We start from the raw sequence: 19,408 nt of genomic DNA on the forward strand, positions 1-19,408 counted from the left end.
AAGATTTGTAAAAGCAGCAGGCATAGAATAGAGACACAATAAATGGTGTTATAATGGTATGAAGTTTAAGCAAACTTCTTGATTTAAAAAATTACATATACACACACATACCCCCCTAAATTGAAGGTCACAGCTGTATTCACCAAGAATGGCCTCTGACAAGTACACGCGGAGCTTCCCGTGGCCTTGCTACTAAAGGCTCTGTAATGAACAGCCCACCCCATGGGCACAAGAACCAGCAAGGGGGCCTGGGGTGAGGGAAGAAGGTGCAGTTCCATAGTGGTTTGGAGATGTTGATACTGTACTCAGAAAGTCCTGTACTCAGTCCAAACAAGCTGAATAAGGTGCTCAATAAACCCGGACTCCGCTGTAGGGGAGACCCCCTCACCCCCACAGAAGAGACAGAAGTTTAAGGGGGGCAGAAAACCAAACAGGTAATGGTGGGAGCAGTCAGGCAGACCCGATTAATTCTGCATCTAGCGCTAATCACTGAACTAGCAGCAACGTTTCTGGCCAGGACAGCCACTGAGCTGTGCAACTTTGAGTATTTGCCCCCTCTGGGCTTCTGTTCAATGAGGAGATGGGGTCTGAATGTTCTCGAGTCCTCTTCTAGCTTGTCATATGACATGCGGGAGAGAGTTAATCCAAGGAAGCATCACTGTCCGTTTCAATAGACATTCTCACGTTTTCTCAACCAGCACAGCAAAGCTGTTAACACCCCAAAAGGCCCCTCACCACCACAGCGTTCTCTTGGGTGCAGGTCACTCCAGAGTGGGATCAGTCAACTCTGCCAAGACTGTTCAAATCCTAGCTTCTAGAATTTGCAGTACGTTCATGTCCCCTCCCCCTACCCCATGCCCCCAACTCAAAAAACAGTCATGTTCATTACCCCTTAAAGTCACTAGGAAAATGTTCGAGTGCCTTCTAGACAAATTCGACCCCACTGGAAAGGTTAATCAGATCAATGTGAGATAATGCCACAGAGTAGAAGTAAATGGGATAGTATGCTGGAAGGAGGTACAAAGTGAAGGAAGAGAGGGAATGAGGCGGGGGAAGAGGAAGTGAAGCCAGTAGCAGAGCCAGAATCAGAATTTCACCACAGTTTATTGGCACATTTTCCCAGTGGCCCCCTTTGGGGCTACGTGCAAAACCTAGCCCTTTTCCAAAAGCGAGAGCCCCACCACTTTACAGAGAGAAGCGCACTTCCTGGGAGCAGGTTGGGGCAGACAAGCACACACCTCTCCCTCACCTTCCTGAAAGATAAAGCACTGGCCACCTTTCTCCAGGGCGTCGGGCACAGGACCCCTCACGGTCATGCCACCTCTAGCCAGGGTGGGTGGGGTAGCATGAGATGCTCCCAGGCCCCGGCTGTGAGACGGTCTCCCCCCACCCTCGGGCGGTATAGCTCATTTGACTCCGATTATCCAATAATTCCTGGAGGTAAAACATGGAGGGTCACCCACCGGTTCTACACATAAAGAACAACGAGGCTCGGCAGAAGAGCTCTGCGTGACACCTCCCCCAGGTATGTAAGGAGACCCACTAGTGTGTGCTGGCCCCTTGCCTTGGCATTGCCGCCCAGGAAGAGCACGCTGAGCCAGGAGAGCCGGGGGAGCACAGCATGGCCCACCCAGGGCCCTGGGCAGGTGGAGGGGCCAGCCTGCACGCAGACCTCCCCCTACAGGCTCCTTGCCGGCCGGGTGGGGGAGTCATGTGCCACGGCCACTGCCAGGTGGCCAGGAGCCAGGCCAGTGAGGCTGTCATGTCAGGGGAAGGAAGCGGCTGGGCAGAGGGCCAGGAGCGGCTCCCACTCCACCTCCTCCAGGCTGCAGCGCTTTCCTGTCTCCCTGTCCTCTCACGGGTGCCTTCCTTACCTCAGCTCGGGCAGGCCGGCCTCCCCGCCTCCCCCTTAGCCATCTGAGGCCTCCAGCCTTCACTTCCCACGCCCCCCTGAGCACCACTCGCTCCCTGGGGAGGGTTTCCATAGCAGAGGGCGGGCAGGGACACCCGACTGCGGAGAATGCTGGAAAAACAATTTAAGTCTGCGGTTCAAAAGGCTGAACTCATGACCATAACTGGGGTCTAACCAGAGATTCCAGGGGGTTAATCATTTGTCAGTCCTCAGCACCAACTGAGTAAACAGTCAACCAGCACTTGCCTCTCTGGGGAGATGGCCACCAGGGTCCTGCCTCCTCACGGTGAGCCTGTGGTCAGAAAGAACCCCAAGGGCAAAGAAGTCCACCTCACCATATTGGCCTGGATGCCTCCAGTGATCAAGGAGAGTGTGTCCGCATCCAAAGGGGGCAGCCGACTTCCCCAGTCACACACCCTGACTGTTCAACCCAAAATGCCAACCCCCCAAGTGGCAGGCTGCCACATGAGGTGAACACTAATTTCCCACCGAAAGCCAAAAGCTTACTGCAGCTAAGTACTGAGTACTCACCAGACGGGAGAAGCTAAAATAATATGGTTTCCTCCTTGTGGTTACTGCTTTTTTACCTGGAGGGGAAAGCCCAAGTTGAAAAAAAGAGAAAGGCTCAAACCAAGGCAACAGAGAAATCAATTTACAATCCCACTGACCAGAGCTAGTCTGAGACGCCTTCCAATCTCTTTGGTCAAGAATAGCACAAATGTCCTTGGGGTCAGGCATTTCCTGTCTGTTGGTTGTGCTGGGGCCCCTCGGTTTGGCTGGAGGGCCTTAGCTTGTCACAGCTGTCAAGCCTTCACCACCACCCTACTCCTGCTGTAAAAAATAAGAATTCCTGTAATTCAGAGACAGATTCTAAGTGCCCTCAAAGTGAGACCATCTGCCCTTCGAGGAGAAGGCATGAAGCTACAGGGTCTCATGCAGGCATTTACTCATCCATGTTTCACACTGAACTGCTGAGAATGTCCTCCCTGATGCACAGAGTATCCCCTGTGTTCATGATTTTTTTCTTCACTGTGCTTGGCACTGCACCACCACTACTACCTGTGTACATTCTCAGCTTCTTTTCTGATCCAGCACTTGGGCAGTCCTCAGAACTGCCTTCAGATACCTTCTCAGGAGCTGGTCCAAATGTTCGACATTCGTTATTTCACGGAACCATCGAGTTGGAAATCCCTTAGCTCAAACTCCTTCTACAGACAGGAAAATAAGGCTCAGAGAGGGAAAATGACCAGGTCAGGAACTGAAAGCTTGCTAGAAGAGTTATGGCCAGAATCTCAGTTTTCTGATGGCCTCTCCAATGATCTTTCCATCTCTTTAATAGAAAACACCACTTTGAAAAGAGCCAGCCAGAAAAACCCATGGCATATACTGACTTGCTCCCCCCACCCCCGGCCCAATACCATTTGTCAGCATTCTCCAAAGAAAACAAGACCAACAGGATGTGCATATAGAAAGAGAGTTACTATAAGGAATTGGCCCATGTGATTATGGAGACTGACGAGTCCAAAATCTACAGGGTGGGTCAGCAGGCTGGAGATCCAGAAAAGCTGATATTACAGTTTCAGTCCAAAGGCCTGTCTGCTGGAGAATTCCTCCTCACTTAGGGAAATCAGTCTTCTTATTCTAGTCAGGTCTGAACAACTGATTGGATGAGGCCCACCCATGTTATAGACAGCAATCTGCTTTACTCAAAACCTACCAGTCTAAATGTTAATCTCATCCCAAAACTGTCACAGAAACACCCAGAATGTTAGATCAAGTATCTGTGTACCTATTGGCTCAGCCAAGTCGATGCATAAAATTAATCATTACACACAAGAAAAAAAGTCTACAATAATCCCATCATAAGTCAAAATTTACTCATTAAAAACATCTTCCTTTTTATAAAAACCATTCCTATATGTGGACAGTTGAAAGGGAGAGTGTATGCACTGTACAGGACAGCAGGAAAGAATTAAAATTAATCTCAACCAAAGAGCTACAGAGACACATATACGGGTACAGGCACACACTCCCACTGCAGAGACAGACACAATTTAACAATCTGTTTCACTGAAGGACAAGAGAGAAAGCTGACTTAGAATGCACAGCAGGTGTATGTGGGATATGGAAGTTGCTCACAAACAGCTTCATTCTGGAGAGTTGATGCTGGAATCCTTGTTAAGGTTACCAGATGGGGCCAGGGGACCACAGGAAGTCTTTTCCACCCCAGATGATTCTGTGATCCTATTTCCACTGGAATGAAGAGTCCTTACAAGAATGGTCATCACAGCAAACAGGGAGAGAGGAGCGTTGGGACCAAAGGGTTTGATGCATACATTCAATCACCCCAGTTTCCCACTACAGACTCAACAGGCAAAAACTGCTCTTCCATTTCTCTGCCCAAAATAACTGTTTGGTGTTGTTGATGAAGAATGGCTGGTGTTCCAGCCCAGTTCATTTCAGCAGTGAGTAAGTGACGCCTCTACATATAATCTGCCAAGGTGTTTTCCAACAAAGAGAAAGCAGGAATAAAAATGTAGAGATGTCTCCTGATGCTTCCATTTCCCTGCCTAATTAAATTGTAAACTCTAGAGCTAGGCTGTTTTCAGCACAAAGTGAAACATTTATATACCCTGAAAATCACCTTTTTAAAAATTACATACTTGCGGTACTCCTATTTCCTTAAAAAATAACATTATCAGCAAAACCTAGATCATAGGAACTATAGGAGAATTACAGGAGACACATCAACAATGATGAGAAAAATAGCAGGAACGATAAAGAGAAAGGCAGGAAACCTGTATGTCAAAAAACTTGAGATGTATCCACCAACATCAATGCATAGACCTTATCTGAACCCCAGTTCAACTAAAGTACAGAAACAAATCATAAGACAGTCGGGAAATTGTGAATGCTGATTAGATATCTGATAGTAAGAAACGTGTTCGTTTTGTAAGGTGTTGGTGTTGGGAATAAATTTACAAAGGTAAAGGTATACGTAATAAAATATTTACAGGTGAAATGGTATGTCTGGAATTTGCTTCATTTGAAATGAAATGTCTGGAATTCCAGGACAGAGGGGAGTGAGCAGGGACGCAGACGAAACAAGATGGCCGCCCACGGGTCACGGCTGACGCTGCGTGGTGTACGTGGTTTTACTCTACTACTCTACTTACTTTCGTGTTTGCTAGAAAAGTTACTAATAAAAAGTTTTAAAATAGAAAACACACATTTTTGTTTCTGAAACTGAAGGTTGATTAGATTCATTTAAATCTGAACAGACTGTAATCAACAGTCAGTGACTTCCACCAAAGAACTAGCTTGCTTTTGCAAAGTATGCCAAATCAGGGCTGATTACAATGCTGGATATTGAGTATTGATATTGCCCCCTGAGAACTGGGGGCAGAGGCAGTGGGGTAAAGAGATTAAAGGACCTTAACTTCGATGCTTTTGAGACTTTTTTTTTTTCTTTTTATGAGATAGAAGAAGAGCTGTTAGATGCAAAATAGAATCAGAAAACGGTTTCCAGGGGTGCCTGCGTGGCACAGCGGTTGAGCGTCTGCCTTCGGCTCAGGGCGTGATCCTGGCGTTATGGGATCGAGCCCCACATCAGCCTCCTCCGCTGGGAGCCTGCTTCTTCCTCTCCCACTCCCCCTGCTTGTGTTCCCTCTCTCGCTAGCTGTCTCTCTGTCAAATAAAGAAATAAAATCTTTAAAAAAAAAAAAAGAAAAGAAAACGGTTTCCACTTTCATCTACTTTTGTATTTCCAAAGAACTCAAAAAAGGATCTTGCCACAGCCGGTGCTTCTTTATTTCCACCATTAGTTCAGCAACTTTATACCCAAGACCAAGGGGGGAAATAAACCTGGGGAGGGCCTGCAGTCCTGAAGAGTCTGCGAGAGGAATGCTTTACCCTAGGAAAGTCAAACCGCCGAACTGATGTGAGTATCCAACAGTTTGAGTACATTGATAATTGGTCACCCCCAGAATGATCTCCTAAGGGCAAGAAAAATGTTAGGGTGTGTGTCAGTGAAAAGGAAGCTAATACACGAACTAGTGATTTATGAAAATGTGATCTCCATGAGATGAATTCAGGCAGGGACAGAATTACTTTACTAGCCCAAACTGAGTACTTTTAAATTTAGATAGTGTCCTTCTCAGAGAAATGCCATCCAAATTTACTCGCACCACATTACAAAGAGAGCAGCAAGAAGGTATCATGTTCCCACTTTAGACTGGAAACCAGACGCTCACGGATATCATCCGTTTTAGCAAAGGGTGCACAGAACTTATCACGGGTCACAGCTTTCATCCAGGAAGTGGCGCACTTGTCTCGAGGAGACTGTGGTGTCCAGGACTCATTCACTGTTCGAATACCACAGTTCCCAAGCCATTCACGCCCTTTGGGTTCCTTAGGTCCCCTTTACCTCCAGCTCCTAGCATTTCCTGGAGAGAGCAATAGTCCTGTACAAGCTTGGAAATAGCATAATGTTATTTTTCTTGCGTGTGGGTTCTTAGCCTGAGGCCTTCGGAGTCCATAAACTCTCTGAAACCTTATGTGAATGTGTCTGCAGAAACTTTCTTCTGATGGGAAGACCCATAGCTTTCTCTTGGACTCTGAAAGGATTCACGGCACAAAAACAAAACAAAAACCCGGCAATAAACCATGGCTACAGAGGACTTACAATACATTCCCTAGCATAGTACTTCAGAAGTCCACACTGGTTTTGGGGAGGAGGGATAAGAGCCCACTGCACCACTATATGCCACGAACTCTTTTGGTGGGTCACTGGAGAAGAGAAGATACGGACAGCAGGTCCAAAATCAGGTGGCAGTGAGAAAAAATGCCAGTTAATTTCAAATAAGGGCTACAGCAGAATGAGGGGTGCAGCAAGAGGGCAACCTGCCTGATTGGTTTGCTGGTCCCACCCAGCACCCTATTCTACAGATGCATCAGGCAACAGAGACTCAGAAAGGTTCAGTGAAATACCCATGAACGTACCAGTTAAGGGCAGACTCCAGCTTAAATCACTGACATCGCAACTTTTGTTCCAATCCCCTTTCTATTCAACCCCACGCAGCCTACGGTGCTTGGCTGAAACACTCACGCTGACGATTTGTCGTCCCCCCCATCATTACCTCACCTGCTTTTCACTTCCTAATCACTTGTGTTACACGGCAGGTGCACTGAGAGGGCCTTAAGTAGCTGTTCAAGCCTCTAACACACTGCCTCTCTGGGATGCAGCTAATTTATACAAGTTTGACCCTGGGTTTATGGCTCCCATCAGCTGCTTACTTGGGCAGTGAGTCAAAGCACATTAATCAAGCCATTACCTACCCAGGACACAAAATGCTTTGTTAGCTAATCCTCCTTTTCTCGAAGGAGAAAGAACTAAAATCTGGCCAAAGTCGCCAACTCGTTCCTCACAAATCTTCAAAGTGTTTGCAAAGTCATCCTGCCTACAAATAATAACTTGGAAATACCCAGGTGAAAAAGGGGATTCTGGGAGTATCAAAAAACTCTGCAATATCAGGAGCCCTGGTTCACATCTAATGACAAGTAAAAAAGCGTACCCCCCATACTCATCCAACATGACCCATTACTACGAATACAGTTTCTCAGATTCACCCTCTTTTCTATTACATCTGTTTGCCGCGGCTGTAATAGTTCCTTATTCCCTGTGTGGGAGGTGACGCAGAAGCAGGCCAGGTGGTGGGAGCAGGCCAACCACAAGCTAAATGTTGCTGAAGGAACAATATCCACAGATAATGAGAAAATCTCACAACTGTTTTTGTTGAAATGTCTTTAAAGGATCCCTCGTTTCACCAATAAGGAAAATGAGGACTGGGGGAAAATCAATGGCCTGTCTGAATTCACAAAGGTAGTGAGTTGGTGGCAGAACTGAGACTACCATCCAAGTTATGTGATTCCTTGGAAGTTGAAGCTCCCCTGCACGGAACTCTCCCAGCTCTGTCATGCTTATGGGTTTAGTGCTTTGGATTTACTGATAGAGCACTTCAAGGACGCTACGTTCTTTCCTCCTATTTTCCTTGTTCTCTTCCTGACTCCTAATTTTTTTTTCTATTTTGATTTTAATTATCTTTCCTCTAAAAAAAACCACAGAAAATGTTCTTCAAACTTATCTTCATGTGATGCTTAGAGATGGTCTCTGATTTAACTGTTTTTCTTAGACAAAACAGACATCTTGTTGGCTAGAATAAAGCAGTCATTTGAATTAGCTTCCACTTAACAGACCATTAGGGTAAACAGTTAATAATTCCAAGTCCTTGGTACAGCATTTGAAAGAAAAGTCATCATAAGAGAGAGGGGGGTGGTTAGAGAGAAAAGAAAGCCAAGGAAGCATCAACCTGAAGAATTAGTATTCATTATGCCATTTTAAAAGAATTTTAAAAGACATTTTTCTATCAAACCATGAAACTCTTAAGAAGGGACACTTTTTCCTCACATTATCATCTTTTAAATGCCCCAAACCAATAATCAAACTATATTACATTCCCTTCTGCAGTGCCATTTTTTGGCCAACAAGTCTCACGGGCTCCTGGGCAAAGGAGGGACCGGTACCAGGGGTCCCTGATAAACTGAGTCATCATCACCACACACATCAGTTTCCCAGTTAACCGCGGTCTTCCCAAGTGTGAGCCATCTCAGCAGACAGTATTAACTGCTAACATTTCAAGAATCAGGCTCATATCAGTACCGGCTATAATTTTCAAACTTCCAAATCCAGCGGTCTCTTCCCCTCTGGTCTTGCCATTGTGAAAATTAATAAAGGGAAACCTTGCTAAAGTAGAGTCTGGAGGGTAGGTGAGGCTCAAAGAGATCACCAGCTACTCAAGTCAATTAAAGGAAGCATTGTCAATTACAGACCCCAAAGGGGAAAGATGTACATTGCATCTCCTGCAAGAGATCAACTACCCTGCAACTCAGCCAATGAGAAGTGTTCATCAGCCTGGCCTTGGGCTTTTCTGAGCTGGCCTGCATTCAAAACAACCTCTCTCCACTTCTCCATAAAATAATGTTTCTCTCCTTTGTTGCTTGGACTTGACTATGGTTTTGCCATTGCTTTCATGTCTCAAATTACAGTTCTCTATTGTTCCCAAATAAACCCATTTTGCTAGTAAAATAATTGACTTTCATTTTTAAGGTTAACACCATCAACAGTGTAAAGTGCTTGGCATTCATAACAGGGATTTGATAAATGACTGCAGAAATCCTGTTGAGACACTTTTCCTGGAAATTCTCTTTCCTGGGCATCCATGTTATTACACTGTCCCAGTCCTTCTCAGATCACTTTCCACTTTGTCTCTTCTTAACGCCTAAAAAAGTCAACCTTCAAGGTTCTTGTTTACATTTTCTTCTCTCTCACCCCTGAACCGTCCAGCCCCTTTTGCTAATTTTAAGTAAACACCTCTATCCAGAGACCTCAATTTGAGCCTCTTGTCCCCAGCCCTGATACACACTCCAGATCCATGTTTCTAATGATGCACCAAGCATCACAAGTGAGCAGCTTTCATAACTCTCCTCGTCCTGACGTCACACGGGACACAGGACAGGAGGCACCAACAGACCCGGGTTCAAGCAGAAGTTTGCACCTACATGTCATATGCCCCTAGGGCAGTTATTTACCTCCTTGAGGCATAGTTTCCTCATCTATCCAATGAGAAAAACAAGTGACCTTGAAAGGCCATTGTGAAGACTAAATGAATTTCCACTTGTAAGGCAACCATTTGTCATTTTCAACTATAATCTGATCCTCATCACACCAAAAAACAGCAGTTCCTTTCCTGAATCTTTATTACAAATCAGCTCCTCACAGTGCCCGTTAATGCCTCTCTGTCCTTACTCGCAGTGAGGCTCAAAACCCTTGAGTCTGACCCTTCATCACCCCTTTCAATCAGATCCATTGCCCAGTCCTTCCTTTTACTTCTTTTCTTTTTCTGTGGCCACTAGCACTGCCACTGACACTCCTACCAGTTACATGCACCTACCTACACACCACTGCTGGATCCATCTTAAAACAGTTACTACTCCCTTTACTTCTCCTGCTCAGAAACCACTCATTGACTCTGCCGGTCTTCAAAGAAGCACAAACTCCAAGTCCTCAACAATGTAACCCAAGACTCTCTTACCTCTTCCTGACCTCTAACCGGCTAACCCCAGGCAAAAGGGATTGCTTTATGCCCCGCAGAAGGCACCGGTGTTTTTCCTCTCTAGCCACGCTTTTCCTCCTCAGAGAGAAACCACATGAAGCACTCTCTCCTTTCCTGGAGGGAAGCAGTCCTAGAGTGGCTAAAAGCTCAGACTCTAGAGCCACACCACCTGCATGAATCCAGCCTCTAGCTCTATGACCTTAAGCAAGTTGCTCAGTCTCTTCAAGCCTTGGTTTTTTTCATCTGTAAAATGGGTCACAACTGTATGTACTCTATAGGATTATTGTTAAGTGCTCAGAGGGAACTACTGTTTCACTTCGTATGACTCTTTAAGGTACTTTTCCTTATCTTATTCTGTCTGATATTAGTTTTTAAAATATAATCACAGTTACAATAATTTATATCTTGTTTGTTCTCTCTCCCTCCCTCCCACCTCCCAACTGCCAGGTCCTGTTGGGAACATACCGATTTACTCACTTTGGTTATTCCCCACATAATGAGCCCTCACATATATCTTGAAATGGATAAAATTAGGTGTACTTATTTCTCTCCCTTGGTCTCAAAAAGAAGAACCAACAAGACCAGGAAATGTAGTGATCTGGCCAAGATCACATCAGGTAAGGCAGAGCCCTGGAAACAGTTACCTTGCTCTCCTAACAGGATCCAATAACCTGTCAGCACCAAGAGCCAAGCATGCTTAATTATCCTGCTAAATAAGTGGACGTGATAGACAGTGGTGATTAGCTTCAGAAGTTAGACAGAATGTTCTCGAAAAAGAATCCTGCATCCCTTAGCCAAATGCCAGCACCCCTTGTTTGCATCCAATTGTCCTGTTGGGAGTCCTCCCCTCCACTCCAAGATTTTAACACTCAGTTCAGCTCTGCAAAGAACAGTGGTGGCGCAGAGCTGTGTTTGCGTTTGTGGTGGGAAATGCCACTAGACTCTGCCAGTCTGACAGGACAGCTGCTTCTCTCTCACCCCCGGAGGAAAGACAGGACTAGAAGTAACAGAAATTAAATGACTAATGAACAAAGACTAACAACTTCAGAAGTTGCTTGGTTGGGGAGGGGGAAATACGGGAGGCAGAACAGGAAGCACAAACAAATAGAGAAGAAACTGATTTAACGCTGAAAGTATCTACTCAAACCAAAGCTTATTCTCTGGCCGATTTCAAGACTTTTGTGCTTTGGTTTGGTTTTCTTAATACTATAGGAAGGGCATGCGTGTCTTGATTTCTCTTCTCACCTACATGCAATCATCAGCCTAGAAACCCCTTTCCTAAAGGTCCAGAATTAAGCTATGAGACACACATAGACTCTTGAAGAAGTTTGTAAAAAGCATACATGCCTTTTATCTACAGAAAGTAGGTGACCAGAAATATTTACCAAACTACCAATTCAATCAATACCCACAGTACCTAGTAGAGAGTAGGGAAACAGAAATTAAAGACAATGAACTACTTGATTTAAAAAGGGGCAAGAGATCTAAACAGACACCTCACCAAAGATCTATAGATGGCAAGTGAGCCGTATGAAAAGATGTTCAACGTGATACGTCATTGGGGATCTACACGTGAAAACAACAACGACATACCACCACGCAGTTATCAGAATAGCAGAAAATTTAGAACACTGAGGACGCCAAATGCTGGTGAGGATGTGGAGGAACAAGAGCTCGCTCTTCCTGCTGTAAAGAATGCAAAACGGGACAGCCGCTTCGGAAGACAGATGGGCAGTTTCTTACAAAATTAAGCATTGCATCCCATATATTCCAATAGTCTCACCCCTTGGTATTCATACAAATGAGTTGAAAACTTACATCCACACACAAAAACCTGCACATGGAGGTTTACAGCAGCTTGATGCATAATCACCAAAACTTGGAAGCAATCAAGATGTCCTTCAACAGATCAATGGACAAACTGCCATATCCCCAGAAAACAGAATATTATTCAGAGTTAATAAGAAATGAGCTATCAAGTTATGACAAGTCGTGGGGGAAACTTAACTGTCTATTACTAAGTGAAAGAAGCCAATCTGAAAAAGCTACATACTCTATGATTCCACCTATATGACCTTCTGGAAAAGGCAAACTATGGAGATGGTAAAAAGAACAGTGTTTGCCAGGAGTTAGAGGGGAGAGAAGGATGAACAGGTGAAGCACACAGGATGTTTTAGGACAGTGAAACTATTCTGTAGGAAACGAGGATGTCATCATACATTTGTCAAAACTCATGGAATGTACAATCCCAAGAGTGAACGTTAAAAACTGTGGACTTTGGGTGATAATGATATGTCAATACAGGTTCATGGATTTTAACATACCTCCCTGGTACGGGAGGTTGATAAGGGGGGAGGCTGTGCATTTGTAGGGGCAGAGGCCACACTGGAACTCTCTGTACTTTGCGCCCAACCTTGCTGTGAACCTGAAACTGCTCTAAAAATAAAGGCTACCTTTTATAAAATTGTATCTATTTCCTCTGCTTATAGAACATAAAAGCATGCACCCTTTGCCACACGTCACTATAGAAAATTGGCAATGCCAATTTTCATATTAGGAAAAAATCAAAATGAAATGTTTTAAAATATAACACATTCATTCACCTAACAAAGTTACTGAACATTTTACCATGTGCTTCCATTATTCTGGGTTCTGCTCTGTGGAGGTTACATTCTAATGAAATAATCTTAAAAATCCACTGCTTTCTTTTTTTTTTTTTTTTTTAAGATTTCATTTATTTATTTATTTATTTGAGAGAGACAGGGAGAGAGAGCACAAGCAGGGGGAGGCACAGAGAGAGAGGGAGAACCAGGTTCCCCACCAAGCAGGGAGCCCAACGTGGGGCTTGATCCCAGGACGCTGGGATCATGACCTGAGCCAAAGGCAGATGCTTAACCCACTGAGCCAGCCAGGTGCCCAAAACCCACTGCTCTCAAAACCACCTACTGCTACCAGAAATCACAGTCAATACCCGCCTGAGAGATTATTAAGAAAAGAGAAAATAGACTAGGGGAAAAAAAAAAGAGTGACTCTTTGAAATACACAAAGGTTCCTAAGGGGGGGGAGAGTCAACAAATGGCAATGTGTTCTTCCCATAGTGCACCGCCTAAATGTTATCAAGCATCAAAGGTGTGGTAACCACTTGAATATGCACAGCTCTGAGATAAAAGTGATACATTTCTTATTAATAAAACCCAGGAAGAATGGTTCCTGTTCTCTGACTTACGATAAGATCCTAATAAAGTTCTTAGACAATACATATCTAAAATGCCTCTCTGAATACAAGTAGGCCCTTTCCCCCTAACTACACATATTTTAGCAAATTAAAGCTATACAAGCTATATATATGGGGCTAAATAAGATGCACGCTTTCCCCTTTGCAGGCAGGGACAGGAAGACTCGCACGTGGCCCATCCATACACCTAGCTGGAACACCGTCGCTAGCCTACGGATACACAGTGAATGACCGGCTGAACAAATGTAGGAATCCCAAGAACTAGCCTGTTGGCCTTTAAAATGACTCATGTGCTTAGTAACAACCCCGGGGCACACTGTGTTTATACCCAGGCTTCCAAAGTGCTGTGTAGCCTTGAGGTCAGGGGAAAAGGTGGCACAGTCAGCCTGGAGAGATGGATTCAATCTTGCGGTGGGTAAAAGCCTTTTCCACCCAAAGAGGAGAGGCCACTGACCTCTACCGTCCCCATTAATACATGATGCAGTAAAGCCCAAATCCACACCCCACCCAAGTGATGCTGCACTCCCAGAGGTAAAAACGGAATGAACTCTCTTCCTTCCTCACCCTAGCCTTACCTCTCACCTCCCCCAACTGTATCTGCAGAAGCATTCTGATTTTCTCAGATGTGCAACAAAAGGCCCGTCCTACAAGATGATGGTAGAGGGGGGCATGACATCAAGGGGGGAGGCATGGAAGCAACGGTCCCACCCATGCTGCCCAATATCCATAAAAGACCATTATCACTTAGCAGTGATGTTGTTAGTCAAGCTCAAGATGGTGGAACAGCAACACAGGTCTGCTCTGGCATATTTCCAGAAGGTGCTTTTCTCTCTCGCTCTCTTTTTTTTTTTTTTCCAGTTTTCAAATTGGGCATGGAGCCCAACATGGGGCTTGAACTCACGACCCCAAGATCAAGACCTGAGCTGAGATCAAGAGTTGGACACTTAACTCACTGAGCCATCCAGGCGCCCAGAAGGTGTTTATTTCTTGTGGCAGTGCCATGAAAAGGATGAAAATTAACTAAGAAAATGATCCTTCTGACCTCTCTCCCAAACTGTCAACATGCAAATGATGTTTCGTGTCTACATTTCTGCATTTTCAGTCATACTGATTTATTGTTAACTCAGTTCCTGAAGGTCCACTGTATGCCAGGTTGTGCTCTGGACATATGCTCCGTGCCATACGCAGGGACTATGCAAATATTCCCACACAGTGTGGGGGCTTATTCAGGTTTGCTTTCATCAGGAAGACATTGAGCTCCAGGTATTTCAAACAAAGCAAAAAATCAGAGAGGCTGAGTGTGACCTGGAGTGTCAAGAAAGGCAGCTTGAAAAGGGTAAGACTTGGCCGGGAGGGAGGAACAGAAAGAATTCAGATAGGCTGGGAGAGAAGGGGAAAGGATTCCGGGCAAACAGTTCTGTGCTCAAACGTCTTATTAGGGGTTCTGAACCTGAGCTTTCTAACTAACACCCATGGGAGTTTAAAGTAATAAGAATAATGAATTTATCAAAAAGCAGTACCTCTCAGAACGAGATCCACTAGGATGACTTTAGAAACCCAACAGTGCTCCTGGTAGGAAATCTGGAAAGTGACGGATCTTGGAGGAAGAAGAAGAGAGACCTGGCAATTTTCTCCCAGGGTAAGCAAAGATCCACCCATTCTGAACAGGACAGGGAGTCAACAGACCCAAATTCCAGGCTATCTCTGGATCAGAATCTGGGACTTGAAGCAAGTTTCTTAACTTTCCTCTGAGTCCCCATTTCCTCAATTTTTGAATGGAGATAATAATACGTAAGTCGGGGCAATGTATGGAAATTACCTAGTTCAACAGTCGATACACAGATGTTCAATAAACGTTAACTGTTACTATCATCACGTGAAAAAAAAGAAGCACGAAAAGCTGTCCAGTAGGGTTAAGTGAGGGACTACAAAATGGCAGCATCTTTGGGGAAAATCTGAGAGTCTTATCTGCCTTGCACTTTTATATACAATGTTTTAATCCCGGGAGATGGCTTGGGCTATAAAAAAATCAAAGCAACACAACAGATGTCAGTGGTTTCACTGAAAAATACCAGGATGGCCTTTGTGATGCTGCTTCCTAGAAAACACATCTCACCTTCACAACTGAGAGGGAACAGTCACCTCCTTCAGTTCGTCAGCCAGGCAAAAAGTCACTAATTATCCACCTGGGATTAACCCATTCTGTACCCTGTCTGTAAGTTTGAAAATGTAGGCTGGCAAAGAACCTATTCAACAAACTTTTAATGAATGCTTTGTACTAGACACTGTGATAGATCGTTTTAGGGCCTCTTAATCCAGGAGCACAAGGAAAAGCACCAGACTAGCATGCACCAGATGCTTTCGATTCACAATTGCAAGGAATCCTCACAGGTCTATGAGAAAGGCCCCATCCCTTTTTTTGTAGAAAAGGAAAGAGATAAATTAAGACATATGCATTCTTTCACTCATTCCTCATTTACCTATGCATTTCAAATAAACATCTGTTCTGCACTGCTAGATATAAAGCACCCGGGAGAGAGAGCCATTGCCCTCAAGGGGTTACAGTCTGAAGGGAATAAAATTAACATGTAGCTATTACAAGGCAGACCAGACATGTGAGTCATCTAAAGGATACAAAGTACCATGGGGATGAGATGAATTCTGATTGGGAGGTGTGGGAAGACTTCTAGAAGGGTGCTACATCAGCTAGGCTAGGATTTGCAGAAACTAATCAGATGCAGTGCAGGGATGCCTAACAAGCATGGAATCCAGCCTGGTGGAGACACACACTGGTGGAAGACTATCTGTGGCGTCTGGGAATGGGGAGCTGTTTGCTGCAAGAATGGGTAGGTATTTGGGGGTGCCCTGGATCTAGTGGAGGACTAAGGTAGGTGGGCACAGAACTGTGAAGGGTTTTGCATGCCAAACTAAGGTGGTACCGATATTGAGTACATTAATATTACATAGTGCTAAGTAACTTGTTCAGGAGAGGGGAGGAAAAAAAGAAGGCAAAGAAGTCAGATCTTAGCTACAAAGAAAAGCCCACATAGCACTGGGGTAGCTTCAAGCTCCAGACCTCAGCAATTTTTCCGCAGGGGGGTGTCGGGGGGTGGGGGAGTGTTCCCCACTCTCCATGAGCAGGCAGGGTCTTTCTTGTCTTAATTTATCATCTGTATCATCAATTTTTGCCCTTTCTCCTTTCCCTAACTGGATGCTAGAAATGAGGCAAACATGTAGATTCTGAGGCAATCCAAAAAGCTTTTTTTTTTGGGGGGGGGGATGTGGTGCAACTCCATCGGCCTTAGTCATTAACCTTCAGTGAGGTCAGCCTTACCACCTCACTCCAGCTGCATCAGCTGGTTTGCCTCAGTCTGATTGGTTTCCATTCACCTCCTTAATCCCAGAGGTTTTTGAAGGCCATCCATGTTTTCCTTTGTGTGTAAGGTAAAGGGTGGCCTGACTTCCCATTTAGGACTTCACTTCACTCTAGTGCCATCTTACTCTCTTTGGGGCCCAGCTGGAATTCTGACATCAAATTTTCCCCCAACAACAACCTCCACCTCCCACACGTGCACGCGCACACACACACGCGCGCGCGCACACACACACACACACACACACACACACACACACAGCCAGAAGGTTCCAACTAGAAATCATCTTCCAAACTGATAGAGATTTCCCCCTCTATTTTGCCATCCTCATGCCCTCAGCACAGACAACTGGGTTTCCCCCCTGCTCCATTCTTACCTTACCTTCAGAAGCTTCACCTCTCCTACAGAAATCAGTGTCCATAGCGTGTCTCTCCCTATAAACCATTTATATCAGGTGCAGGGCTCTTTGCCCTACCACATCCTCCTCACCATGAGCCTTGGCTGCTCCTGCCTCACCACCCAAGTGGCATTTTTAAAGTCCATTTGGCTCTTAAAATATATTCCACATTAACTAATATCCGTATATTGGCTTGTTAAGAGAAGGAGGTAACCATCTGGGTACAGCATTTAAAAAAAAAAGACAGGGGAAGGGGAAAAGGAGAAACAGAGGGCCCTTAGACAAGTGAGTTCAGATACAGTAGTAACACTTGGGCGGTGTTCAAAGTTGCCCACTCATCCATCACGGCTCCCCGAAGACTATTAACTTGCTAGCCATTACCCCACCGCCTTCACCACACCCTCAGTCCCCCAGCGAAGAGGATAACGCCAGAGGGGATGCCGCGTATTCTTGTCACCCCATAGGTAAAGGACAAATAGGTCCGCTATAAAGGCAGGGATACAACAAGACCAAATTGAATCCAGCCTAGCGCTCATGTAGCAAGGGGTGGGTGATTCACTACTAGGGGGAGGGGGACAGTTAGGAAAAAGGAAAATCGTGGAAAGTCCCAGAGGAAGTGGTAACCCGATTCTCGAAGCCTGGCCAGAATGTACACTGGCCCTTAGGTACGCTCAGCGCCCCTATTGCCGCTGCCCACCCCACCCCCCCCAACCTCTTACTCGCCCTCTCCTCCCAACACGCGCCTCACCCCATACCTCCACTCACAGCATTATCCTTGGGTGGACGTGTCAGCTTTGCCCCGCTACCCACCCATCGGCATACATGGACATCTGGGGTTGGGAAGTCTACCAGAGCTAAACGGCCACCCTCCAGGGCGACAAGCTGCTACCCATCTCCCCACCCACTCATCCTTATTGTGCCATTTGCCCAGTCTGATGGCAGCCCAAGCCGCTGATGTGAGTCGGCTAGAATGCAGTGCAGAGGGCAAAGGAGGAACACATTTCACAGGGACCCAAGATGACCCGCTGCCCCTCCTTGGAGTGCCCCACCCCCACCCCTCCAGTCTCGAGCGGGGCTGGGGGCGCAGACAAACAAGGGGAGGGAAGCACATTCGGTCCCTGTCCGCAGCTGCACACAAAGCCCTTCACCTTCTCCTTGCCTTCCAAGCTCCTCCCAGGGCTTCGTTTTTCCGAGGGTCTCGGATGCCCCCTTCGGTGGTCGGCGGGACGGTCCCACCCGCTTTCGCAGCTCTGCCTCCGACCTCGCGTCTCAGCCGCCTGCTCCCCGCCCCTCGCCACAGACTCCGGAGGCAGCTCAGCCCGGGCTCGGGGGCCGCAAGAGCACCCTACGCGCGCGGGGCCCCTGCTCCCCGGGGGAGCGGACAGCGGTCCAGTGTGCGCCCCACAACTTCGCCCAGCAGCTCCGCCACCCGCTCACCGGCGCACAGCCCAAACCCACCACGCTCGGGTCGGATCCCGACCAACCCCAGCCCCAGGCGGTCGTGACCCCAGCCGCTGCCACGCTCTTACCTGCGCGGCGGCGAGGAGCGAGGGCAGCGCGCGCCCCGGACAGAGCCCTGCGCCGCGGCGCGTCTGCCCTTGTGCTGCTGCGGCGGCGGCGGCGGCGGCTGCGGCGGCCGCGGGCTGGCTGGCTGATCTGGCTGGCTGCCCGGCTGACTCCTCACTGGGGCTTCCTGTAGGGCTGGACAAAGGACATTTCCTGGGAGGAGCAGGGGAATGTTCCCAGCATGCCTCGATTTGTAGTTCCCGGGGACTTCCTGCCACCACGGCAGCGGGCGGCCGGGAGGCTGCCCCGGCCAGACCCGGACCCGGCACGCGAGGACAAGCGCTCGCTCTTTCCCTCGGCGCTCCAGGGCCGGGAGCGGCAGGGGCGTCCCGGCCCGGGCCCTGCCCCGCCCCACCCCGCCCCGCAGAGCGCCGGTCCGCGCGCCCGGGTCCGCGCTCACCCCAAGGCGGCCGCCCTCCAACTGGTGGCCTGCCGCGGAACCGTCGCGGGGTGCGGGAGGACTCTGCGGTGGGAGCGGCCTTTTCTTCAGAAAGGAGGAAGTTTGGGGTGGGTTCGCTTTGAGTTGACTTGTTTTTTTCAATAGATTTTCTTTTTCTTTTTCCTTGTCTTTTTTAAACCGCCGGAATCCTGCTGGGGGCGGATTAAAGAACTTGACTGCTCACCAGGAATTCAGGTTCCTTAAGATCTTGGCTCTTCATCCTTAAAACCATTAAGAGCTGATCGTTTCCAGATCCTGACCCGGTGGCATTGCTCTCTCCGATGTTGGCCTTGTCCCAGGCATCTTTTCAAGGA

At 46.8% G+C, this 19,408-nt stretch overlaps 1 protein-coding gene across 2 annotated transcripts in view; it reads right to left on the reverse strand.

The window, feature by feature from the left end:
• ZNF697 (zinc finger protein 697) overlaps positions 1-18,954 on the reverse strand; it is a 28,661-nt gene extending 9,707 nt beyond the window's left edge. Inside the window, exon 1 of one of the 2 annotated variants that reach the window (XM_045801386.2) lies at positions 18,619-18,954. The gene's annotated coding sequence lies outside the window, so the exon portion shown is untranslated. The other variant, XM_045801387.2, reaches the window with a different exon arrangement.
• Between the last annotated feature and the right edge of the window lie 454 nt (positions 18,955-19,408).

The sequence above is a fragment of the Ursus americanus genome, chromosome 12, assembly GCF_024610735.1.
Source record: "Ursus americanus isolate L20-20 chromosome 12, mUrsAme1.1.p, whole genome shotgun sequence".
NCBI classification, from domain to species: Eukaryota; Metazoa; Chordata; class Mammalia; order Carnivora; family Ursidae; genus Ursus; species Ursus americanus.